At 36.0% G+C, this 24,561-nt stretch overlaps 1 pseudogene across 1 annotated transcript; it reads left to right on the top strand.

Annotated features, from left to right (window-relative positions):
• Nucleotides 1–380: 380 nt before the first annotated feature.
• LOC147870389 (cell adhesion molecule Dscam1-like) lies at nucleotides 381–24,294 on the top strand (annotated as a pseudogene). Its single transcript, XR_015533470.1, has 21 exons — nucleotides 381–833; nucleotides 1,258–1,397; nucleotides 2,754–2,871; nucleotides 3,325–3,656; nucleotides 4,397–4,690; nucleotides 5,351–5,623; nucleotides 6,293–6,562; nucleotides 8,223–8,396; nucleotides 8,928–9,082; nucleotides 9,385–9,730; nucleotides 9,815–9,885; nucleotides 9,971–10,204; nucleotides 11,884–12,030; nucleotides 12,234–12,392; nucleotides 13,468–13,601; nucleotides 14,810–14,966; nucleotides 16,845–17,226; nucleotides 18,365–18,550; nucleotides 18,759–19,046; nucleotides 19,273–19,408; nucleotides 20,262–24,294. The product of XR_015533470.1 is annotated as a cell adhesion molecule Dscam1-like (transcript).
• The last annotated feature ends 267 nt before the right edge of the window (nucleotides 24,295–24,561 follow it).

The raw sequence follows: 24,561 nt of genomic DNA, 5'->3' as shown, positions 1-24,561 counted from the left end.
TTTAAGAATTTGTTGAATGATGTTTAATTCTATTTGTTTGTTTTTTATAGATATTGGGTATATATCTTTTCTGTTTAGTAAGTAATTTATAGCCATTTGTTTGTGTTCGATGGGGTGGCAGGATGAGGCATGTATTATTGTGCTTGTATTTGTTGGTTTTCTGTAAATTTTGAATTAGAAATTGTTTGTTTTTCTTATTATTGTTAAATCTAAATAATTTATTGAGTTATTTTCTTCAAGTTCTAATGTAAATTGTATATTTTGGTTTATATTATTAAATTCTTTAAGTACTTGTTGAATATCAGTCTTTTTTGTATTGTAGATTATTAGTATGTCATCTACGTATCTACTATAATATTGAATATGGTTTTTATTTAAAATGTTTATTATATTATTATGTTCTATGTATTGGAGGAAAATTTCAGATAATATGCCTGATGTAGGAGCGCCCATGGGTAGTCCTGTATTCTGTTGCCAATATTTGTTATTAAACTGAAAGTAATTTTGATTTATAATGGTGTTTGTTATTAATTTGATTTCATTTATTGTTTGTATATTGGTATTTTGTTTATTTAAAATATTTTGTCTTAATAACGTTAACAAAACTTTGTCTTGTAAAGACTTTTTCAGACAGCTTCGCTGATGTCCTCTGTTCCCCTTGCAGATGTGGTGCAGCCATATCAGATGCAGGTGCGTAATGTCTTTGTAATGGGAGGCAATGTTGCTGTACTGAAGTGCAACATCCCTAACTTTTTGAGGGGGTTGGTCCAAGTGTCCAGCTGGTTAAAGGACGAACACTTGCTGGGAAGAACCGTCATACATCCTGGTGGCAAGTAAGTGCTGTTTGTAGTGAGGACTGGACCAAGCTATGGGAAGAATTACCCACTGACGATTGCCACATTGCAAATATGATACTCTTCAGGATCTTTTACAACATTTAATCCCAGTGAAAAATTATTCTCTAAAGGTTTGTGACAATGGCCAATTCATTATATGGAATGCACATTTCTTCAATTATATTCTTTGAAATTATACATATCTCATTGTCCTTGATGGTCGTTTATTGCAGATAGAATCCCAGTGTTGAAAAGCTAATCCCTTTACATAAAGCACTGTACAGGTTCACAAAAATCGTTTTCTTTTATTTTGTTAAATATGTGCAATATCAAGAGTTTTAAACAAATATAGTTCATAAAATCTTTGTAAACTTAATTATGATTACCGATCTCTATTTTACTCTGTGTTGCCATGGTGCAGGTTCACCTTAACATCCTCAGGTTCGCTGCATATCAGGGACACTGTGACCAATGATGGGTTTGCTCGCTTCTACTGCCAGACTGTGCACCGACTGACTGGAGAGAAAAAACTAAGCATGCCAGGACAGATCATCATCAGCCGTGAGTTACGGTGATTTGTCATGATTCCCATGAAAATATCTTCATTGTTCTTCTTCCAAGCACAAGTGCCAGTGAGGAAATAATTTCATTACATTCATACTAGTATTCCCAGTTATTATTTCTGTATGTGACATTTGTGGTATTAAAAGCTGCCTGTAGTTCCACGGCTCACAAGCTTCAGTGACAGATGATCCTGAGAATGTTGCCTTAAGTAGAAAATCTGTAATAGTTGTTCATATACAAGTATCTATGAGTAATTATTACTGTTATATTATTACATCTATCACAGTAAACTAATATGACATGTGTACCATGTATGATCAAAAGATTTCTGTCTTCTGGGTTGTTTCGTAGTCTGGTCGATGTTAACCAACGTTTCGGATGTCATATTTCCTCCATCATCAGGGCGATGATTATGCCAATAGGGTGTGGGGGGCTAGATTTATAGGTGCCAGAATGTGAATGGAGTAGCTTGTCCCGAGCCAGTGGGAGTGGACCAATAGGAGTGCGTGGGCGAGTGTGAGAGAGGGAGTGCTCGGGAAGTGCGTCCGGTGGGACATGGGAGTTCGGTTGAATGTGGTCGGTGCCCTGAAAAGCTCCAGGTTAGTGGTCTGGTTGGTTCTGGCGGTGCACTCTTGCTCACTCTCAGAGTCCTCCATTAAAATTCAACGGGGAATGATTTCTTTTGTATCTTAATCTCCTAACGCACTTTCTTCCTTTTCTTTGTCCGTTTTGTACATTTATTACCTTCCCTCATTTCTTCCATATTTCTTTCCCATTTCTTAAATATCTCAGACTCTTTGTTCCTTTTAAACCTTCTGATTAGTTCACAGGTTATAATTATAATCTTGTGTACAACAACACTGTTCCTTTGACCTATTCTGGATCAGCAAACAGATTTTATCATTGCAACATAAAATGACAATCATGATTACCATTAAAAATTAATGCCTAACACCATTTGTCTGAATATCCCACATTTCATTCTTACACACCACCACAAATTCACATTAAACCCTTTGTAACACTAAAATAAACAGTATCCATGACACAGAATTTTCCTTATTCATTATTCCTTTGAAATTATCTATTACAGGTCTTACCAAAGTTTCATGAAGCCAAAGAACTACATTGGAAATTTGTGTTTTTGTTGCCATTAAGCACCATTACTCGAAAAAATTTTATGAGCCATGTAACATGTTACTGTATATGCCAGAACATTTTCTGCAACATCCACACCCATTTAAATATTTTTTCTGTGAGAGCATACTTTGAAGGCATCAAAGCGGAGCAAATTGGCTTTTATATATCAGCTTTGTTCTTGTTTCTGTTATTGTGATTGCTGTGCTGTTTCAGAGCCTCAGGGCAACATCCCACCCCGGATTGAGCACTCCATTCCTATTGTGAATGCTCGGGCAGGGAGTCCCACTGACCTTGTTTGTGCTGCTCAGGGTTCACCCCCTCCCACCTACAGGTCTGTCAGATCAAAGCCATCATATACTTGCAATATGCACTGCACAGTCATTGCCTGAAATTGACAGCATACATAGACAGACGTTCATCTCTGTCAGAGAACGCTATATTTCCCTCGTAACATTCTATAACTTTATCTGGAAATATTTTTGATCCTGATCCAAAAGGCATTCTTACAGTGTATAAAAAATTCTGACGTCTCTTGAACTATGTCCGTTGTCTCAGTTCTTTAATTATCTTTCTGAAAGTGGCTTTATTTCCTTCATCAGATAATAAAGTCCTGCTGTGTTGGGCCCTGGGTATTAAAGCTAGAGCCCAAACCTTGGACAATTTCTAAAATGTAGTAATTTTATAAACCTAGAATAATCTGCAAAGTCCAAGAGATGCGTCATGAGCAAACATTTTTATAGTCTCACTTTCAAGCAGATATTCATATAGTGTACTATGTCTGCAGATGGTACCGCGACCAGGTCGGTGTGCTACAGGAGGTGGGGCTTGGTATGGTACTTGTACGCCCCCTACAGTCTGTACTTCAGTTCCCACGTCTTCAGCTACAGGATGAAGGTCGCTATATCTGCGTAGTGAGCAATCTGCTGGGTGAAGGCATACACATCTCTTGGCTGAAAGATGCACACCCTTTGCTGGAGAGCCCCCATGTCAGCATTATGCAACAGGGAGAGGTGCTGGTCTTGAGAAATGTTCAGAAATCAGATCGTGGCATGTACCAGTGTATGGCACGCAGCGGTGATGAGAGTGCCCAAGGTAGTGCTGAGCTCACCCTAGGAGGTGCGTTAGTATTTTTCATAACGCTATTACAATTGGACTTTTATCATTTATTATTAACAGGCTTTAAATCTGTAACTGCACTGGTTACTATATCAAACAAATAAGAATAATTTAGAAATTCACTTTGACTAACATACGAGTATCTTTTTTGAATATATGTCATATTTATAATCAATAAATTTACCAAATGAATTTTCATATTTGTGAAGGCTTGTCCATAATCTTCATCAGATGAAAGTGATTATTGATTTCGAGTAGTTACTATGTTGCTGTTTTACATTACATACCTATTCAAAAATGATTGCAGTTAAAACCATAATTAACATACAAAGGTTCAGGATCTTATATGTAATTAATTCACCTTAGAATTTTACTCAGCCTCCACATTGCCTTTGTTAAAAGTAGAAAAAACTCATTAAGTTCACAGCAAACTTTTGCTAAAGTCAGTCATTTCATTCCAAAAGTTATGAATAGAAGGAACAGATATATATGGCTATGATACTACAAGCTTCACTTTCCTCCTCTTATTCCTTTATGTTTTCTTTTTACCTCCCTTTCTACCCTTCCAACTATATTTTATTTTTTATCCATTCCTTCCTTCGTCTCTATATTTCTCCCACTTTCACTGCTTCTTTATTTATTTCCTTCTTCCTTCCTTCCATGCCGCAGTTCTCTTTTGTCTTCCTTCATTTCCGTAGTCCTCAGTGTGTTCCAGTTTCTCATGTTTCCCGCTGTTACAGCCATATCCCCTGAGCTACAGTTAACGTTCATAGAGCAGACCCTGCAGCAAGGCCCACCAGTGTCACTGAGATGCTCTGCCTCGGGGAACCCCCCACCACGTATCACATGGCTTCTTGATGGAAGTGAGCTCATGCCCCGAGGCTATGTTCTGGGCAGTTACCTGGATTCCGCAAGCAACGTCATCAGCCACCTCAACATCTCATCCGTTCGTGTACAGCATGGTGGTCTCTACACCTGTGTTGTCAGAAATGTCCTTGGTTCTGTTCAGCACTCCGCCATGCTCAATATTTATGGTAGGTTATCCCTAAGGCAGCATAACCATGCATACAATGCTTCAGGCATTCACAAGAAGTTCTGGGAAGAACTTAAATGTTTGATTTTTAATTTAAATATCTAGAGAGGCAAGTTAAGATTTATAGATGTGTTTATAATCTTTGACCATGCCATATTTCACATGGTTGTAGAGGCTAATATTAAGGTTCAGTTGTATTTGTGGAAGCATAAAATTTGCATCAAACAAGAAAAATGTAAAGGTTACACAGGTACAGTTTTACAAAACTAGTAGTTTCAGTTGGCTCATGAATATTAAATATATGAGTGATGAAAGAAACTGGTGGTATAAAAATATACGTTACTGTTTTGAGTTCCAGAAACAAGTGGATGAGCGAGTTTATTGGACAAGTAAACAAACACATGAAGGAAAATTAAATATTTTTGTTCCAAAAAGAAAGAAAGGATAGAAGTCACAAGATTGATCATATTTGATCAATGGAATATGAAAGATACATAAAAGAAACATTAAAATACAGGATAGAGAAGGAAGAGATTATTGAAGACATCTAAAGAGAGCCAAAATATCATGAATATATCTCTAGACAGTCTACTTTATGCTGTCTTGACACCCGCAGACAATGTTGTAGCCCTGTGTTTCAGTGATTGTACACATATTACAGGCCCTCCTTCTGCCCGTGTACCGCAGAACCTGACTGTGGTCGCGGGTCTTGATGTATACCTCAGATGTCCAGTAGCAGGATTCCCCATCTCCAGTGTGACGTGGCAGCGAGCTGGTGATATTCTGCCCATTCATCTCAAACAGAGGGTGTTCTCCAATGGCACGCTATTAGTCGAACACGTTGAGGGTGCTACTGACAAAGGGGAATACTCCTGCTCAGTCAGCAACCAACAAGGGCAGTCAGCTCATGACAGACTATACCTTGATGTTATGAGTACGTATCCTGACTGTAGGTTACAAAATAATAGGAGGAACTGGTGATTCTCAGGTTTTGAACACTATGTGATTCTGACAACTTATAATATAATGTAATGTAGATTATTTCCCAAGATTGAACCATGTGTGTTAACCTCATAATGCAAGGAAATTAATACTTTGTTATAAACGTGTAATTGCACTGCACCATAAACCTAATAAGGAAAATCATAATATAAATGAACAGATAGATTAATTCAATAAAAGTCTGTTTCTTTTTATTTAATCTAAAATATAACATGTAGCGTGCCGTCTCAGTGGCCGCGTGGTTTGAGGCGTGGGCCTTGTGCTGCTTGGTCACTGGGACCGTGGGTTCGAATCCCACTCAATCCCTGGATGTCTGTCCGCGCTTTTCTGTGTTGTGCTGTCCTGTGTTCAGGTAGAGGCCTTGCGACGGGCCGATCCCTCGTCCAAGGAGTCCTACCGAATGTCCATAGATCGAGCCAACGAAAAGTTGGGACCCGCAGTGCTCAGGCACTTGAAGAACGGGTTGTCAAAGTATCAAAGTATAACATGTAGCAGGTAATTCCATTATTGCATTATTGAGTTTGAACTTGCTAACACAAAAGATACTATAAAACATTACTGGTTCTTATGTGTTTAAAAAAATGTCATACATTGTTCACAGAACCACCACAAATTGCCCCATTCCAGTTCCCCAGCAATTTACAGGAAGGAATGAGAGCTCAAGTGTCATGCAGCATCATATCTGGGGACTTCCCCATAACAATCACGTGGCGCAAGGATGGAGGTCCATTGTCTTAGGAGGCAGATGTACAAGAACAGCAGCACCAGTTTGTAAGCAACCTGATGTTCAGCAATCTGGCAGCCCGACACTCAGGACATTACACCTGTATTGCCAGTAATGCTGCAGCTGTGGCCAAACTTATTGTTAGAGGTACAAGTTTCCAGAAGGGCAGATCATGATGTGATGGTTTATCCATCTGTCATTTGGTTAATCCATTATCATTTACTCATGTCCAAGAGTGTAGTTTATGAACAAAACTGGGTCTGGCATGTAGTTCCAGCTTGAAAGAAATGAGCATGAATCATTATGAGGTTATTTTGGTTATTATTTAATCATATAGATCAACCTGCATCCCAGTAACTTTAATAGGAATGGAGGCAACACTTTGAGTCAGACCTGGTATCCGGTAAAAAAAATGCTGAAGCAATCTGGTCAAAACATCAATAGAAAGCAGGGCCACGTAGCATGAGCTATTGACTCCACCCACTAGCTGTGATTGGCTAGGGTCTGACCATGAGATGGGAGATGATCTCAACATCAAGTCACATCAGAAACTTGATGATGGGGACAGAGTTGGTCCCTCAAGCATCAGTTTCTTCTTTTCACCAGTTGACACGGCTGATTGCCTGAGAAGATTTTATTAAGTTATGTCACTGCAAAAGCTTCAAATCATATTTTCTTCTGCCATTTATTTTGTTTGTGTGTGGGTATATACTTTTTTTAGTTATTCTAAATTTATGTTAGAATTGTCATCTTTTCAGTTTCTACAATAATAAAATCCAAGGGAAAGTGACATTTATATTCCTGTCATAATGATTCTGACAGTTAAGTACATGGTTTAGGCTATATATATAGGCTCTATGTTGAGCCCCAGGATATCTCAGTATTGTTCCAGCATCCTGTGTCTTTACACTGTCAAGCCAGTGGCTTTCCAACACCTATAATAACATGGATGAAAGCCAAGGGTTAGTGACATTATTACTCTCTTGATTTTTGAACATGTCAACAACTGTTGCTTGTCATTACTCCTGGTTATCTTCTGGACATAGTCCATTTTCTGAAGAGTCTCGTAAGTGCATTACATTTTATGAGTTATTAGTACTTCTGAAGTAAAGGGAGTAGTTATCACTCACTAGTCCATAATCAAAAGTCTCTAGAATAATGTAAAAAAAAATTGAGGTTATGTATTTTCTTAAAAATAACATCTCAGAAAGGAAAAACCTAATACATAATGAAAATTACTCAAACTGTTAATTCTAGTCTAACTCATGTTGGCTTAACCCTTTGAGGTCAAGTGGTAAATATACATACCAGCTGCTTTAACAGACAGTACCTTTGCATTTAGTATTGATAGGTTATGTATCATTATCAGCGTAAACAGTATATATATTCCAAAACAGCATTCAGAAATTGATCATTGTGATGGTGACAGTGTTTTTTTTTGTTTTTGTTTTTTGTAGTATGAACTAAATTCTTAAATATTATGTAGACAAGCTTCAGCTATAAAGGTTCATTTGGTTTGACATAGTTTCAGTCAGTGTGATTGTAGTAAGGGATAATTTTTGAAGTGTCAGAATCTTAAACAAATTACCTAACCTAGCATAACTGACCTGCTACCAATACATATGGGTCACTCCAAATAACCTCTAAAACTTAAAAGGAAGGATGGTCTAATGAAGAGAGGGAGGCTGATGGCTTTATATATTACATAACACTTAAACTACTGCTATAATTAATATATTGATTGTTATAAAGTACATAATTTGTAAATATAAACATAATTACCATATAAAAACTCAGATTTTTACAGGTGAACAACCTGGTGACTATATAACCCTGGAGTCTGGTCCCCGACTTGTCATCTCAAGTAATGGTTCAGTGCTGATCAGAACGGTTGACCCATCACATGAAGGTCATTACACATGTCAGGCTAGCAATGGTATTGGGTCTGGCCTTAGCAAGGTTATTTTCCTAAGAGTAAATGGTGAGTATATACTTCATAATTTTCAGACAATTTTGCAATTATATCGTTATAGTAATTTTTATAAAACATTTAGGGTCTCTCATATATTGTTTTTCTGTTGGATTCATTCTACAAAATATGTTTATTTTGAAAGCTACATAAAATCTGCAGCCATCTTCCTGGACCTGCCCCAGTTTTACCCACTGTCCCTTTAGCTGTCATTGAATCATTTCGTGTGGACATACTGCCAGTGCTTCCTTGTGTTTGTTGCAGCATTAAAATTTAAACAACATTACCAGTACTTCCAAACAGTAGTTCATTTTTCCATCTGTAACAGCGAACAGTATAAACATTTTTTAATTCTATTCCATGGTATACATTAATAAAGCTTTTGCGTATATTATTTCTTTCTTTGTCAGGTTTCGAAGGTGACCAGCGACTGAACAGACAGATGCTTCATTTAATACTGATATGAACATGAATTTATTAGTTTTACAGAATAATTTACACATCAGTCTCAATAGGTTTCATGATCAGAAATTTTCTTTTCAGTTCCAACACATTCTAGATCACGGGCAGTAAACCAAAGTGGTGTAGCAGGAGAAGGAATTGCGTTGGTGTGTGAAGCGGAAGGAGATTTGCCCCTGCATGTAGCATGGTCAGCATCTCACAGACCTCTAAATCCTACCCACACCCAGATTACGGAATGACAGACACCCAATGGAGTCACAGCAGAACTGCATTTGGACTCTTTGGCTCGGAGAGATGCTGGTCCATATCGTTGCTCAGCTTCCAATGATTTTGGTGAGGATGAGATGATAGTTTACCTTGCAGTCAAAGGTGATACATTTATCAATATGAATTTTGTGTTAGTAAAATTCCATTTTACATGTCATAAGGCAAATGGTGTGTGGTCATTTGGTAGTCAGTGGCAATCACAGATAACTGAGTAGTAACTAGCTATGTAACTAAGTATGCCTTTGTTTCATTCTTTCATTTCATCTTACAGCATATGACACCATGTTATTTGCCTGTAATAATTTCAGAGCCACCAGAGGCCCCAGGACGGGTCGACATGCAAGAAGTGGGAAGTCGGTGGGTGGGCGTCTCATGGGGGGCACCATACTCAGGTCATGCTCCTATCTCTCATTATGTAATACAGTTTCGTGAGGAGGAGACCACACTGGGTGGAGGAATGAGTTCATGGAACAATGTTACTGTTGGAGGCAACATTCACAAGGCCCGCTTGGGTACCTTGAGACCTGCTACATCCTACAAGTCGAGACTACTGGCTGTCAATGAGGTTGGGGCAGGGCCTCCCAGTGAGTCTACTCTTGCCCTAACTTTGCAGGAAGGTGAGGATAATAGAAGTGATGAAATTTTCAAGGACTCACTAAACACTTCACTATCTAACAGAGTTATCTTCTTTATTTATACAGCTCCCAGTGGCCCCCCAATAGATATACCTGTTGAAGCAACGAGTCCAGAGTCACTTCTGGTAAAATGGAAGGTGAGAGTAATTCCAAATAGAGTGCAGTAAATTATATCCATGTCATGACATACATATTATTATATCATGCTGTTTCTCTATGCAGCCTCCCTTAGTGAGTTACTCCAATGGAGAGATCCTGGGATACCAAGTGGGGTACCAGGAAACAGTGCTCCATCCACAGCCCCTCAACAAGTGCGTACAGTGAGAGGACACCGCTTGGAGGTGACACTAACCTCTCTACACCAGTTCACCTGTTATGAGGTGACAGTGCGAGCATTCAACCAGGTGGGGTCAGGCCCTGCCTCACCAACACAGTCTGTAACAACATTGGAGGGTGGTAGGTAAATATTGCATGTCTTTTTGTTTTCTTGTGCACATTGTCAGATTGTTATAAATTAAAGTTGACTCACCATGCACACACACCATATTTTGTAGTTCTATGTGCTGTTAAGCTATGTGACCAAAAATGTCTAGTTTTTGGTATACATAGTTTTAAACTGTTTGAAGTAATTTTATAAATTATACTTTTATGTGGTTATTTTGACAAGTAATCCAGAATGGCAGCATGTTTTAAGGTATATAATGGGTGTAAGCACATATCAATACATCATTTACTGTTTGATGGCTCAGTAATAACACTATAAGACTTGAGTAAAATGCATAATGAAATTAATTTTTTTAACTTGTACCAGAATATTTAACTTCTTGAACTTTTCACAATACCCAAAAATATTTCAGATGAATGTTACAAACTTTAGAAAGGTAAACATTATATGTTGTGAACCGGTATTTCATTTTACAACCTGTTTTTGAGAGAGTTGAGGTAATTTGTAAATAGTGGCTGGGCAGGTATGCATCCCTCACTTTGGTTAGAAGTATGCTATTAAATATTATGAAACATATTTTGAACAACATTTCTAATGCTTGCTTAGATGAACATTGTACATTACAGTAGGCTGTCAATTATCTGTAAGCAGACAATTATATTTCCAAATTTGTCATAGTTTTTTTTTATATAAATCAGTAAACTAAATATAAAGAAATTATTATGTGCCTTGATCTCATCTCTTTAGATGTTGAAACATTTCAGTTGTGCACGCTATGGACTTCATCTTCTATTTCATCACACACCTTCAGACTTTCTCCTTTATGGCCTTCAAGAATGTATCACTCACCATATGCTTTACATTTCCTTTGTTTCTACCCTGTTTCAATACTGCCAGTCTCTTAGGCATCAACTGTTAACAGCCGCTTCTTGGGACAGTATGACAAAAATTATGAGTGTATAGTCAGATTTATAAACATTGTGTGTAAGTGGTGTTTCATTTTAACATTTTAGAGCTATTCATGAAAATGTAAGGAAAATATACTGTTGAACAGGACTTATGCAAAAGAAAGTAGATGAGAATAACAACGTTAAATGTTATCGAGAAGAAGCTTATACCATTAGATGTTGCATATAAAGTGAAAGTTTGGGGTATGGTAAAGCAAATTATCATAATCAGTCATGAAAACAAATATTTGTAGACAATGAAGAGAATAAATGGTTGGGTGTTCATGAGGAAAAATATCTGCTGCAGAATTGGTGTGGCCTTGAAGCAGACAGTTTACAAGCAATGTGCAGTGATTATGATCACTGGTTAAGATCAGACAATTGAAAGTGGCAAAATTTAGGATGATGAAACAGCTGGAATTTCAGAAAGCATGTCAGGCATTCATATGCTCCTGACTGAATGTCTACTTAATTATTTGAAACAAGATAACATGCTGTTTTCCAAACATTGTAAGCTCAGAACTACCACAAGATAGTATTAGGTATAACTCTAAATCAACTAAAATTTCGATGATTTACATGATGGTTTTAATGAAATGAAGTGATTTGTTGCTATTTTTACCCTGAGTAACTTTCATGCAATTGAAAATTACATTCAAATCTAAATAACTTTAAATTTCTCATGCTTTCTACATCCACACTGCCAAGTGTAATATTTTCAAATTTACATATATATATCTTAGTTCCAGACATGGCACCACAAGACTTGCGCTGCTCTGCATTGTCTCCGCAGAGTGTACGAGTGAGAAGGGAACCACCACCAATTGAACATCATAATGGAGTCATTGAGGGTTACAATGTTTTAAACAAGCACATCAGTTTTCAAGGAGGTGAGAAGCATGAAAACCTATTCAAAAATTTTAAAGCTCCAACACCTTAGCATCTAAATTGTAATGTCTAAATCATCCAAATAAATACTCCTCAAACAGACTTTCCAACAAGAATGAAAGATTTACCACAATAATGTACAGCGTAACTTTATATTTCCCCTAATGAGTTATAATTTCCAAACTGCATATAATCAATGTTCTAGGTATGGGATCAGATGTGGAAATAAAGGAAACAACAAATCTTGAGACAAATCTTCATGGTTTGGCCAAGTTTGCAAACTACAGTGTGAGAGTGCTGGCATTTACTACAGCTGGTGAAGGAGTCAGGTCCAAACCAGTCCACTGTACCACAGAGGAAGATGGTATGTTATACACAGCTAGTATTTACTGTGAAATCACATACTTATAGTCTTTTTTTAAAACCCTGAGCTTTATATGAACAAAAAGAACATTCTTACTAACTCTTTTAATTGAAAATAAAACATTGTTGATAGTTTACAGTGCTTGTCTGCAACTGTGTTTGCTATATTTGTAAAGGTAAATTATATTCTTTGCTACCAAAGCAACATAATTAACCCTACCTACATACATTCAGATTTAAATCTCAAATTTTTGAACTTCACAGTTCCTTATGTGTAGATCAGGAGTTCTCATTTTTAGACATGGGGACACCTTTCACTCTTCATGGGCCACCGTGTTAGGAAAAGGACAGTTTATCAGACTAGGATTTCACAGTTGGAGCTAATTTGTGTTGGTTTGGCATTTTAGGAAGCCTTGTTATAAAGCAGGAAGGAAGATATGATACAGGCATTTGGATTGGTAACTTAGGGAAAACTGCACAAAATATATTGAAGGTTTGCAGGTTGAAAACCTCTGGCACACATAATAGTCAGTATTAAAGTGCTATATTGTATTATGTTTCCCCATGCGAAGGTATTGCATTATATTATATATTATTAGACTCCAGGGTCTTTAATTCAGTATACAGTGTAATAACAAAGTAACATTTTTGCTAGCATTGGAAGTAATGAATTAATAATATGTCAGCAAAAGAACTGAAAGAAAATTCTGAAAGTATAAACTTTATTAATCTGTTAAGGAGAAAAACTGTTAATTAAAGATACATGGCAAGTGATACGTAAAGAGGTCTTATCTGGCAAAGTAAGACCTCTCACAGACATGAAAGAAGAAAATTGGTATTGTCTGCTCTGTCATTTATTTTATATATAGTGGTTGTACAGACTTAGTTATGTCCCCCTAGTGAAAATAAAATAGCTATAACTTTTACATTCTGTGTTGTGTAAGGATAAAGTATAATGTGATATCCTTCTACTGAAATGTCTACAGTAAATGATCCTACCCTTATCCATCTGATATTTTCTTGTTTTGATTTCCTTTTTAAGAAAATTATTCCCAAAATGTTTATTTTTCTTACAGTTCCAGGTCCACCTGAACAAATCAAGGCACTAGCAATGACATCTGACAGCATTATGGTTGCCTGGACAAGACCGCTGGAACCAAATGGCAACATTATCAAGTACAATGTGTACTACCATTCATTGCTGCGCAAAGTAAGCTTCAGAATATTTTTACAAAAAGCACAAGACATACTTAGATGCTCTGCATGAATTTTTTTATAGTTTAACGAACATCATGAAGAAAGCCCTTACTGAGAACCTGGCAGTTCCTTATCTGGTCAGTGGATTCCCTGCTTTCTCTGATCCTGAAGGTTCATTACCATATTTACAAGAGCCTACCACCGATCCCTATCCTGCCAGATTAATCCAGTCCACTCCCTCACACCCTAACTTGATAAGATCCATTTTAGGATTATAATTTCATCTACACTTAGATCTTCCAATTATCCTCTTGCTTTAATATTTTTTAATTAGAATGTTTTGTGAAATACTTATCTCTTGTGCATGCTACATGCCCTACCCAACTCATCCTCCTTGATTTCATCATCCTAATGCAGTTTTCTCCAGTCCCTGTAACTTCGTTCTTCTATAGTTAGACTGCTATCCTCAACACCCTCAGTCTGTTTTTCCTTTAATATGAGAGAGTGATTTTCACATCCATAAAAAACAGTACACAAAATTAGTTTCATTTATATATTTCAGTCTTCAAATATTTATATAGCAGAAGGGTGGCAAGCATTTCCTACATTTAATCTGATCTTAATTTCTTTATGAATGAAATTTTGATGTTACCATGTTACCATTACCCTCAGTGGCGGCTTGTGAGTCTGAGCAGTGGTAGTGCTGCACAAGGGGAAAAATTCAGAATAGTCTTTCAACACATAACTATATAAATAAATGAAAAGTAAATTTGCATCAGGAGAAAACCCATACATGCTCGACAATGTTTTAACTATTTGTAAGTCCAGAAGAGCTCTGGAGCTCTTATGGATGGGCCGCCACTGTTCCCCCTGTTTACAAATTAAATATTTAAAGTTTTTTACTGCTTCCTAGGTTCCGCCCTAACATTATTGAAATTGTTGCTGCTCTAATCTGCAACTGTCAGTGTACATAATGTGTGTTATTTTCCTTTGCATGCATTTACAATAAACTCAGAAGTAAGACTAAATTGTAGCAGGAAGAAACATAACGAAACAATTCCTTGACTTGTTTCACTGTAATTTAAAAACAAATGTGATCTCTAAGCTCTCTCACTTACCAGGATATTGATTCCACCATAATCTCCATATATCACCATTTTACATATGCAGTCTGACATCACTGCTATTGCATGGAACAATGTTTCTTGATTTCAATCACAGGATGAGCATAAGGAGACTGTGTTTGGTGACAGAGAGCTGACCTATGAAGTTCGTCGACTCAAAGAATTCCAGCAATATGAATTCTGGGTGACTGCCTCCACAATAATAGGAGAGGGACAGAGCAGCATCAAGGTTCCCCAAGCACCAGTCTCCAGAGGTGAGTTTTCAGTGTTTGTACCTGGTTCTCTTGTGAAGTGCACACACTTATCTTCCTGATGCTGGAAGATTTTTCACTCCCCCCCCCCCACCCCATAAGCTCTTCAAAGTCAGTTCATGTAATCACAGCATGTTTATTAATACATATTTATAATTTGTTTCTTTTATCTATGCCTTGGTTTAACAATTAAGTGGCATCTTTCAGTATTTCCCTGTTTACAATATGGATTTAGGAAAGGATTAAAAACAGATAATGCAATTTATAAATTGACTACAGAGATTTTAAATGCCATGAATAACAAACAAATAGTGGGAGGCATTTTGTGTGATTTAGAAAAAGCTTTTGATTGTGTTGATCACAAAATTTTGTTATTTAAACTTAAATTTTATGGTATCAATGGGAAAGATCACGCACTCTATGAATCTTACTTAAATAACAGATACATTAGAACAGTATTACATACTAATGACAGTAACAATACAGCCTCGGATTGGCATAAAGTTAGACATGGAGTTCCACAAGGGTCTATATTGGGACCTTTGTTGTTTCTTTTACACATAAATGATTTACCCAGTATAATAACTAAACTTGCTACACCTATAATTTTTGCTGATGATACTAGCATCCTATTTTCTCATTCTAATACAAACGACTTTAACAAACACATTCATGCAACATTTGAAAATATAAATAGATGGTTTAGAATGAACAGATTATCACTAAACTTTAATAAGACACATTATATTAATTTTAAAATTAAGAGAAAAATGTCAGATACTGTCACAATAAGTTATAATAATAAATTCATTAATAATATCTTCTGTACTAAATTCTTGGGAATTATGATTGATGGTGCATTAACTTGGAAGAATCATATTGATCTACTTATTAAAAAATTGAGCAAGGCTTGCTATGTAATTAGAAATATGAAACCATATATGTCTATTTCAGTACTAAAGACAATTTATTATGCTTTCTTTCATTCCTTAATAAGCTATGGCATCATTTTCTGGGGAAATTCATCTCGTAGTTACACTATTTTTCTCCTTCAGAAAAAGGCAATTAGAACAATGATGGGATGTAGCAATAGAGTATCGTGTAGAAATATATTCAAAGAATTAGATATCTTACCGTTGGCATCACAATATATATTTTCTTTATTACTGTTTGTATTACAAAACAAAACTCTTTTTCCATCAAACATTGACTCTCATACTATTGATACTAGACAGAGACAAAATTTGTATCTACCCCAAGCCAATTTAACTATTTATCAGAAAGGAGTTCACTATGCGGGTATAAAGATATTTAATAAATTACCCACAGAGGTTAAGAATACCTCAAATAATTTTAAAAAGTTCAAGGTTGCATTAAGGCATTTCTTAATTACTCACTCGTTTTACACTGTGGATGAGTACTTAATTGGATAACTATTGTAATAAAAATACTAATTATATTGTCTTGAATTTAGTACGCTGCTTGTCTAGATGTAATTTTTTTAATGTATGTATTTTATGTTTTTATACTTGAGTTTGTGACGTGTTCTATATCCACTATTGGATTCTTGGAACTTGTAAATAAATAAAAAAACCCTCAATATCAAGAATCATAAAATGGACAAAGAATTAATTTTTCTAACATTCATTACCGATAAGAAAGTTCTGAAGCTGGTGTGCTACTTGCTGTGCTTTTTATTTTGCAGAAAAAATTGTCATTTACTATCTTCATTATATCAGTAAGGGTTAAACCCATTGTTCTGTTTTATTGTTTCTTTATTTGGTTTTACATTTTTAAATGTAATTCATTTCTTCAACCAGTCACACAAGTATACTGCTTAATCTCTAGTCAGAGTATGTGGTTATTCCTTCACTATTTCAGTCCCAGCACGGATAGCTTCGTTTTCTCGACGAGTGGTAGGAGGAGCAGGTCAAGAGCATTATGTTAGTATGCCATGGCGTGGGTCTTCCTGAACCTAATCGTAATTGGCGTGGTCCCTCTGGTAACTTCATTACCCCATCGTCAGGGAACAGGCATCAACGAGTGCTCCCAGATGGGGTATTGACACTTGGTCCACTTAGGCCAGAAGATGCTGATAACTACTCCTGCTTGGCAGAGAATGTTTTTGGTCGAGATGAAATCACATACGAGATAATAGTACAAGTTCCTCCTGGCGCACCTCATCTGTCTGTACCTGCCACGACAACTTGCAGCCTGGCTCTGCAGTGGAGACTACCAGATAATGGTGGGAGTCCAGTAATTGGTGAGTTCTGTGTGCCTTATTTTGTATATTGTATTAAACACAATTTGATCATCAGAAAATTTTTTAAAGTGACTCCATTCTTTTCTTATTAAAAGAAAACAAAAAAATTTAAGGGTCTAGTACAAAAAAAATATAAGTCCAGTCTGGGTCAAAATTTAATTTTACATTATTTCATGCACAAAAAGAATTGCCTGATATATTGGTGGAAGAATAGCCCGACTCAAGTCGCAGTTACAACCTTACAGTAAAAATGGTGCCACACTGTGTTGTTTTAAGGAGGAATTTGAATTTGTGGACATGGTTTCTGTTCTGCTTCAGAAGTGTTTTAACCCTCATGCTGTGCATTATTCTTTTACTGCTTTGCTAAAAGAATGTAACTTTAAAATAAAAATCTTAACTCATTATAAGGATTATTCTATTATGTTCATAGGTAAAGGTGAAGTTGTCATTGATACTTATTATATACCATATGATAAAGACATATGAGGTAGTGGGGTAGTATAGCTTCACTCTTTCTTCACCTCAACACTAGATGGAGGTGCCTGGCCACTTTACCTACAGTACCCATTGGAGAGGAGATTGGGTGTGGTCCAAAGCCAGTTTGGATGCAGCGACTAAGAGAAAAGTTGTTTGCCCCCTGATAGAAATTAAATCCCAGCTTTTCAGCCTGTAGTCAGCATTATAATGATGAAGCTACTGTGGCTCATCTTACTACATACACATCAATAAAAATCACTTCAACTTATAAACATAGCAACCAAATTCTGAATATTACATTAACAAAAGTTAATTTTATTATTATATTACAACCACTTAACACTGAGAAACATCACAAGTATCATAATAGCATTCAAAACATAAAATTCTTCATGCTAGATGGCAGTACTGTGCAGACCAACAATAGTGAATGTTTATAGCTGAGAGAGTAAAATCAAATGTTAACCTAAAGGTAATAAATAAGGCTTGAAGACTGCCATGTACATGACAATCAGCCTTTGTGTTCCATAAAAAATTAGGAATTTATTGAGTAAATGAGTAATTTTTAGCCCCTCAAGATTGGCTGTTCTCCAAGAAGTTCGTCATTTAGTCTGTCAGTCAGTCAGTCAGTTAGAAGTTTTGTTATTATTTTGTCCCACAGGATACACATTGAGCTACAAATGAGAATCTGGGGAGTGGCAGGAGGTGGTGCTGGACCCAGACCGGAAGATATACACACTGGATGGGGTAAAGTGTGGCTCTAATTATCAGCTCTTCCTCGCAGCAGTGAACTCGGTTGGTAATGGGAAACCAAGTTCTGTTGTCACTGCCACCACTAAAGGAGGAGGTATACACGTAATATACCCCAGATCTTAAGTGTTATTTCAGAGTTAAGTTAAAAGTATGCTGGTCAAAATGAATATTGTAAATGTAGTTATCTAATGCTGAAAATCAATGTGATTATTATGGTATGTCATTACATACATAACAATAATATGCTATAAAACTGCATGGATATTGTCTCCCACCCAGACTTTCAATCTTAATGTCCACAGCACCCCGAGTTCCTGCACAGGATGATCTTCTGTTGGTAAACTCAACATCAGTCACATTATTCCTGGAGTCATGGCCTAGTGGGGGTTGTCCACTGCGGTATTTTATTGTGGAGTATCGTTCTCGGGGCCAGAAAACATGGACGCTAGTTTCTAACAACCTTCAGCAGGAGGAGCTAGTAATACCTGATCTCACTCCTGCTACATGGTATGCAGTACGAATTGCTGCACACAATGATGCAGGATCCAGTGTTCAAGAGTTTCTGTTTGCCACAAAGACAAGAACAGGTGGTGGGTATCAATATAGCACTTTTCAGTGGGGATATACAACTCTGATATTGAAATTGTAAATGTACCCTAATATTTACAATATGAGAATTTGCACATTTAACTGAAATAACAGTAAATGTCATTTACTGACTAACTACAATTCAGGTAAATCTATTGTATAATACATTTATTTTTAAATAACTTAGTTGTACATTAATATTCACCTTCTGAATTCAATTTGTTTCAGAAACCATTCTTCCAGAAGTGGTGCCAGACATGTCGGAACAGCAGGGTACATTTTACGCTCACTTAAATGTGATAATTCCGATCATATCTGGAATCATCTGCATCCATCTGTGTGTGTGTATCATCATCCATAGAAGGTAAATGCTGTGTGTTCTTGTAGAAAGTGTGGCACATAGAATTGTTCAAGAACTTTATAAGGATATACACAGTTCTTTTCCACTAATTTATTCTCATGCATTGTCTGAAGCACATATAAAATGTTTGAACCTGAATGAGTGGATCAATGTAGACACTTCGGAATTCTGTCTATATTATTTATGCTTTTTTTAAGTTAAAGTTGGTGAGATTTGAATGGGTAAATGCACACAAGGTTTACTGTCATTTTTGTTGCTCATCCCACCAGAATTTTTGTGCATTACACCCTCGGTTATGAAAGAATATTGTAAAAAAATCTGGTATTTCCTAGTGTTCAGCAATGTTTTCTTTGCTATTACTGTACCTACCAATGGAGTGTACAAATGCTACATTACCGACCATTTGTGAGAAGATTGCTTTTATTGAGTTCTTGATGCATGTGACCTCAATTATCATAGCTTACACTTTTGCTGCAAGGATTAAATTGACACAATTCCTTTTCTGTAAAGAATTACACATAGGGATTTTGAAGTTTCTATGAAGTGTGAAGTACTGGATTGTTACATGATATGACTTTGGTGAAAGACCTGTGAATATTGTTATTAAATGTTATTTCTGTAAGTGATAAATTAGGACCATGCATTAGGTGTGCACACTTTGTAGTTTTTAATAAGTAGTGTATGTCTGGTGCCAACTGATTTATTTGTATCAAAATCAGTGAATTTTGTACAAATGTCTTTTTGAAATGGCTTAATTGACAAATTCCTCATTGAAATTAACTCCTGAATAATTTTCTCTAAAGATTTCCTCTTTTTTACTGAGCTAACATGGACATGTATTTATTATATGACACAGGCACTATTCTGGATATAAACAAGGTGATCCAGGATATGGGGCAAAGTCCCTGGCTGAACTAGAGAACCAGCGCAATAATGATCAGGAAGGAGGCACTCATGGTCAATCTGGACAGCTCTATTCAACATCTCCTGCCAGGAAGGGAGACTCGTCACTCAGTGGGCAGAAGGGAAGCGATACCTCTGGCATGAATATGCATGTAATACAAGATGCAAAATATGTGACCATACCAGTACATACTGGTATTTGGACAAAAAAAAATTCTGTATATGATCAGACAAGCCATATAATAAAAACCAAAAAGTATTTCATCCTGAAGCCATAAATCATAAGAATGTGTACATATATTTTGTACACTGGATATCTTATTGAAGCATAACAACATTTTATTTCAGGTACAGAACACCATTGACACTGTAAGCTTGCATCATCACATTCTTGTTTTTACATCAGTGTCGAGATGAGTTCCATAACAAATCCCAGTTTAATGATTCCAGATATATTGCCACTGTCACATTGCGCTAATAAAAATGTACAAATTAATGTTCCATTTACTAAAAAAATAATGTATTTCCCCAGCAAAAATATAATACTCACTTGTGTCCATTTATGTCATGTGTGTGGGCATTTATGTAAGTGCCACCTAATTATCTTCATATAAGTTTTGTTGGAAAAATTTTAATATCATATTATGCAGATAATGAATTCAGTTATTTTATACTTTTGGGAGTTATCCTTGCTCTCCTTCAATTTAAAAAAATAAGTATAATGTCATGGCAATGTTCCACTTCCATTCAGTAAACAAGATATGGCTGACACAGGTGTTTGTCTTCCATTTATTTAAAGAAACCTAATGGGTATGTTGATAATGTCTCTGAATGTTATTATGTCTTACAGGTTTTTTATATGATGATAGTTTTAAACAAAACAGTCTGACCCAAGAGATTACAAGATGGAGTCCACATACTTTCAAAATACTGAACTAAATGTCCTCAGAATTAAAGGACTCAGAATGTGGTATGGTGTCTGTTAAAGCTATCACAGTGAATTTGGATCCCAAAATGGTAGAAGAAGAAAGGGTTAACTCTGCACCCAGCTTAAATTTATAAGTTTTCTGTTCTGTGTCAGGTAATCCTTATGTATGTAACAACATTATTGCACAAAATAATATTCATTTGAGATTCATCACTTAAGCAAATCATTCTTAACTAAAACCATGGATGAAGTTCATGTGCTTCTGATGATGTGACACAATGTGTAAAATTATTATGTTGGTCTTTGTCCATTGTCTGTTTTATTTCTGTTTAAAACCACATGCTTTAGAAGTTCATTGTATTTCTGTCTTCAGGTGACAGTAGGGGAGGACAAAACCCTACTTAATCATTTAAGGCTTAAACTAGCTCAACCAGAGCACCCAGCAGCTTAGGATTTTGTACTCCCTATGATCACCTGAAGACAAGTAGAACCAACTTCTGATATATTGTGATTTGAAATAGATAGAATCTGACAGAATAACTATACACATTGAATCTATGAATCAGACTCCTTGAGAAGTTGATAGTCAGTCAGCTGGTGACAGGTAATTATCTGCCTTTTTTTAGGACCCAGAGGCTCATTACCATGTTCATTTGACTGTATACTGAGCCACATAAATTGAGCCCATACCTTCACACTCTCTTATAAAAATTATATTTTATAAACCTGGCTTGGCCATAATTGCATCTCAAATGTAGGTGCAGGAAGTTTCAAAACTTAGTTAATATTCTCTGTATATGTAATTACTAAAAACTACAATAAACTCTCCATTATCCTTGCTACAAGAAGCTTTTAATTTCTTGTAACAAACTTCCTAGTATTAGAACCCAGAAGTGAAACACTAATATGTACAAATTTAAGTGGCTCATCAACAGGTAAGGAGGTCCTGCATCATAGCCTCCCACACACAGAGGCTATATGCATTGAAGCACCTTCTCTTGCTTTAATAAATGCCAATGGTGGTATACAAACATTGAAAATTAGAAGTGTAAACTAGGCTTCCAGCATGTGAATGATGTTATAAGTATAATGACATGATAAAGAGCAAGAGAATTGCAGAATCAAGAAGACTGGAACCACTCTTACAGAACTTGTAAATGGTGACAACAAAGGAAATTAAGATTAAGAATTACTTATTATAAAAGAACAAAGAAAAATTTGGATAAATTTAAAAAAAAATACAGATGTACATAATTTAAATACAAGACGTAAACATGATCTATATGTGCCAAATGCTAACTTTACTAAATATCAGAAAGGGGTGTACTATACAAGTATTGTTTAATAATCTTCCACCAACAGTTAAAAGTCTAAATTATGATATAAAGGTATTCAAGCCTGCATTGAAAGATTACCTCTTTACTCACTCCTTCTATTCTGTAGATGATTTCATCTCTGCTGAAAATGTTTAAGCTTTATATCCATAATCTACGTATATGTAAAGCAAGTTTTGTATTTATATATAAAATTCTGAGGTTTCTGTATATTAATTTGTAAAATTATTTTTCATACTTGTATTGCAGAATCTGAAATTTATGTACATTGATATGTGAAATACGTTCTTGTACTTGTGTTGAAAGTTCTGAAGTGTATGTATATTGTATGAAATGACATGTTCTACATCCTTTGGTTGAGTCCTAAGAAGGATCTATGGAACGTAAATAAACTCTACTCTACTCTTTCTGACGAACGTATCCGCCATATTGTTACGTCACTGCCAAAGCTCACTAAACGTGAATGCCTGATCGGTAACACCAGTGGTACAAACCTCTCAAAAATCATTACCGTATACACACTGGTGAGAAGCCTTTTGAATGCAATGTGTATAATGCAAAGTTCACACGCAGTGCATCGTACAACACACATGGAAATGAAACAGTACAAATGTGATAATGCGATGTTTGCAACAAGAACTTTTCAAGGAATGATGATTTGAAGAAACATTATCGCACTCATACTGAAGTGAAGATTTACAAATGTGAAGTATGCAATAAACATTTCTCACAGAAAGAAAATCTTGTGATACACAGTTTTATCCATACAGGTAAGAAGCCTTTCACTTGTGAAGTATATAATAGAAGTTTTTCTCAGGGCGGACATCTCAATGCGCACAAACGCATACACACAGGGGAAGAAACCGTATAATTGTGATGTGTGCAATAAGTAGTTTCCAGTGCGAGAAAAACTGAGAAGGCGTTATGGTATCCACACGGGGAGAAACCATATGGTTGTGTTGTATGTGAATGAAGCTTCACAGAACTTGTCAATCTTAAAAGTCATCTTTCTCGTGTGCATACTGGAGAAATACCAAGTAGTGGAGAAGTGATGGAGTGAATAATTTAAACTTCAAGGACTTTGTTTATGTTGTAAATATTACTCGTGAGATTTTTGCTACAATGTGGCAAGTCAGTGTTTGGAAAATAGCTTATTTTCTGTGTGTTTATATCATCAGATAAAAATACATAATGAGCTATGCAGCGTTGTGGTACGTACGAACATGAAGTCCTGTCAAAAGGCTACGGCCTTCATAAAGAAAATAGCACGGGGTTCAAGATGTCCACCAGAGATTGCACTTTGTGACTTTGCAGCAACTGTTAGAAGCAATGTTGTACAACATTCCGATATATTTTTTGAATAGTGTGGAGTATTGTGTGACAAAAGTTGAAGGAATTCTGTTATTTTTATATCATCATCCAGGATATCAGCAACTTCTTGAAATATCTTCTTGTTACCTAAATTGCTAGTATACCCAGCTCATAATTTGTAGAATTCAGTTTTGTTAATTTGCATTCTACATCTTCAGGTGTGTCTTGTAACATATTATCAAGGAAGTTTAGAAAGTCAGTATATTGTAAAGTGTACTCCTTTCCAAAATCTTGATTCTCTTAATATCAATTAATTTATAAGACCTTACTGGACATGTGTCTGTACACAAAATACTGTATATACACATTTTTATTGCAATTAATCTAGTAACAAAATAAACACATAAAAGGTTTTGGTTGTATATCTTTGTGTATATGAAATGTACTAACCACATAAGTTTTGCAAGCAAAAATGTGTTATTTTGAAAAGCCTCTAAGGTAGCAACTTTAGCCCTAAATAGTAACACATATTTCATTGGCATAAAGATAATAAGATAACAAAGTGGAACCAGCTAACCAAAGCTAGCCTAGCCTAATGCAGCATGTTCTTATTGACATACAGAACTGCAATGAGGATCCTTTAAATGCTTGACTTAAAGGTGATATAATAGGCTGTTCCT

This window comes from Zootermopsis nevadensis, unplaced genomic scaffold (assembly GCF_977971745.1).
Source record: "Zootermopsis nevadensis isolate Lab colony 2312 unplaced genomic scaffold, Znev_1.0 Znev_ptg000288l, whole genome shotgun sequence".
NCBI classification, from domain to species: Eukaryota; Metazoa; Arthropoda; class Insecta; order Blattodea; family Termopsidae; genus Zootermopsis; species Zootermopsis nevadensis.
The sequence above is the reverse complement of the archived record's forward strand: the minus strand, read 5'-3'. Positions and strand labels throughout refer to the sequence as shown.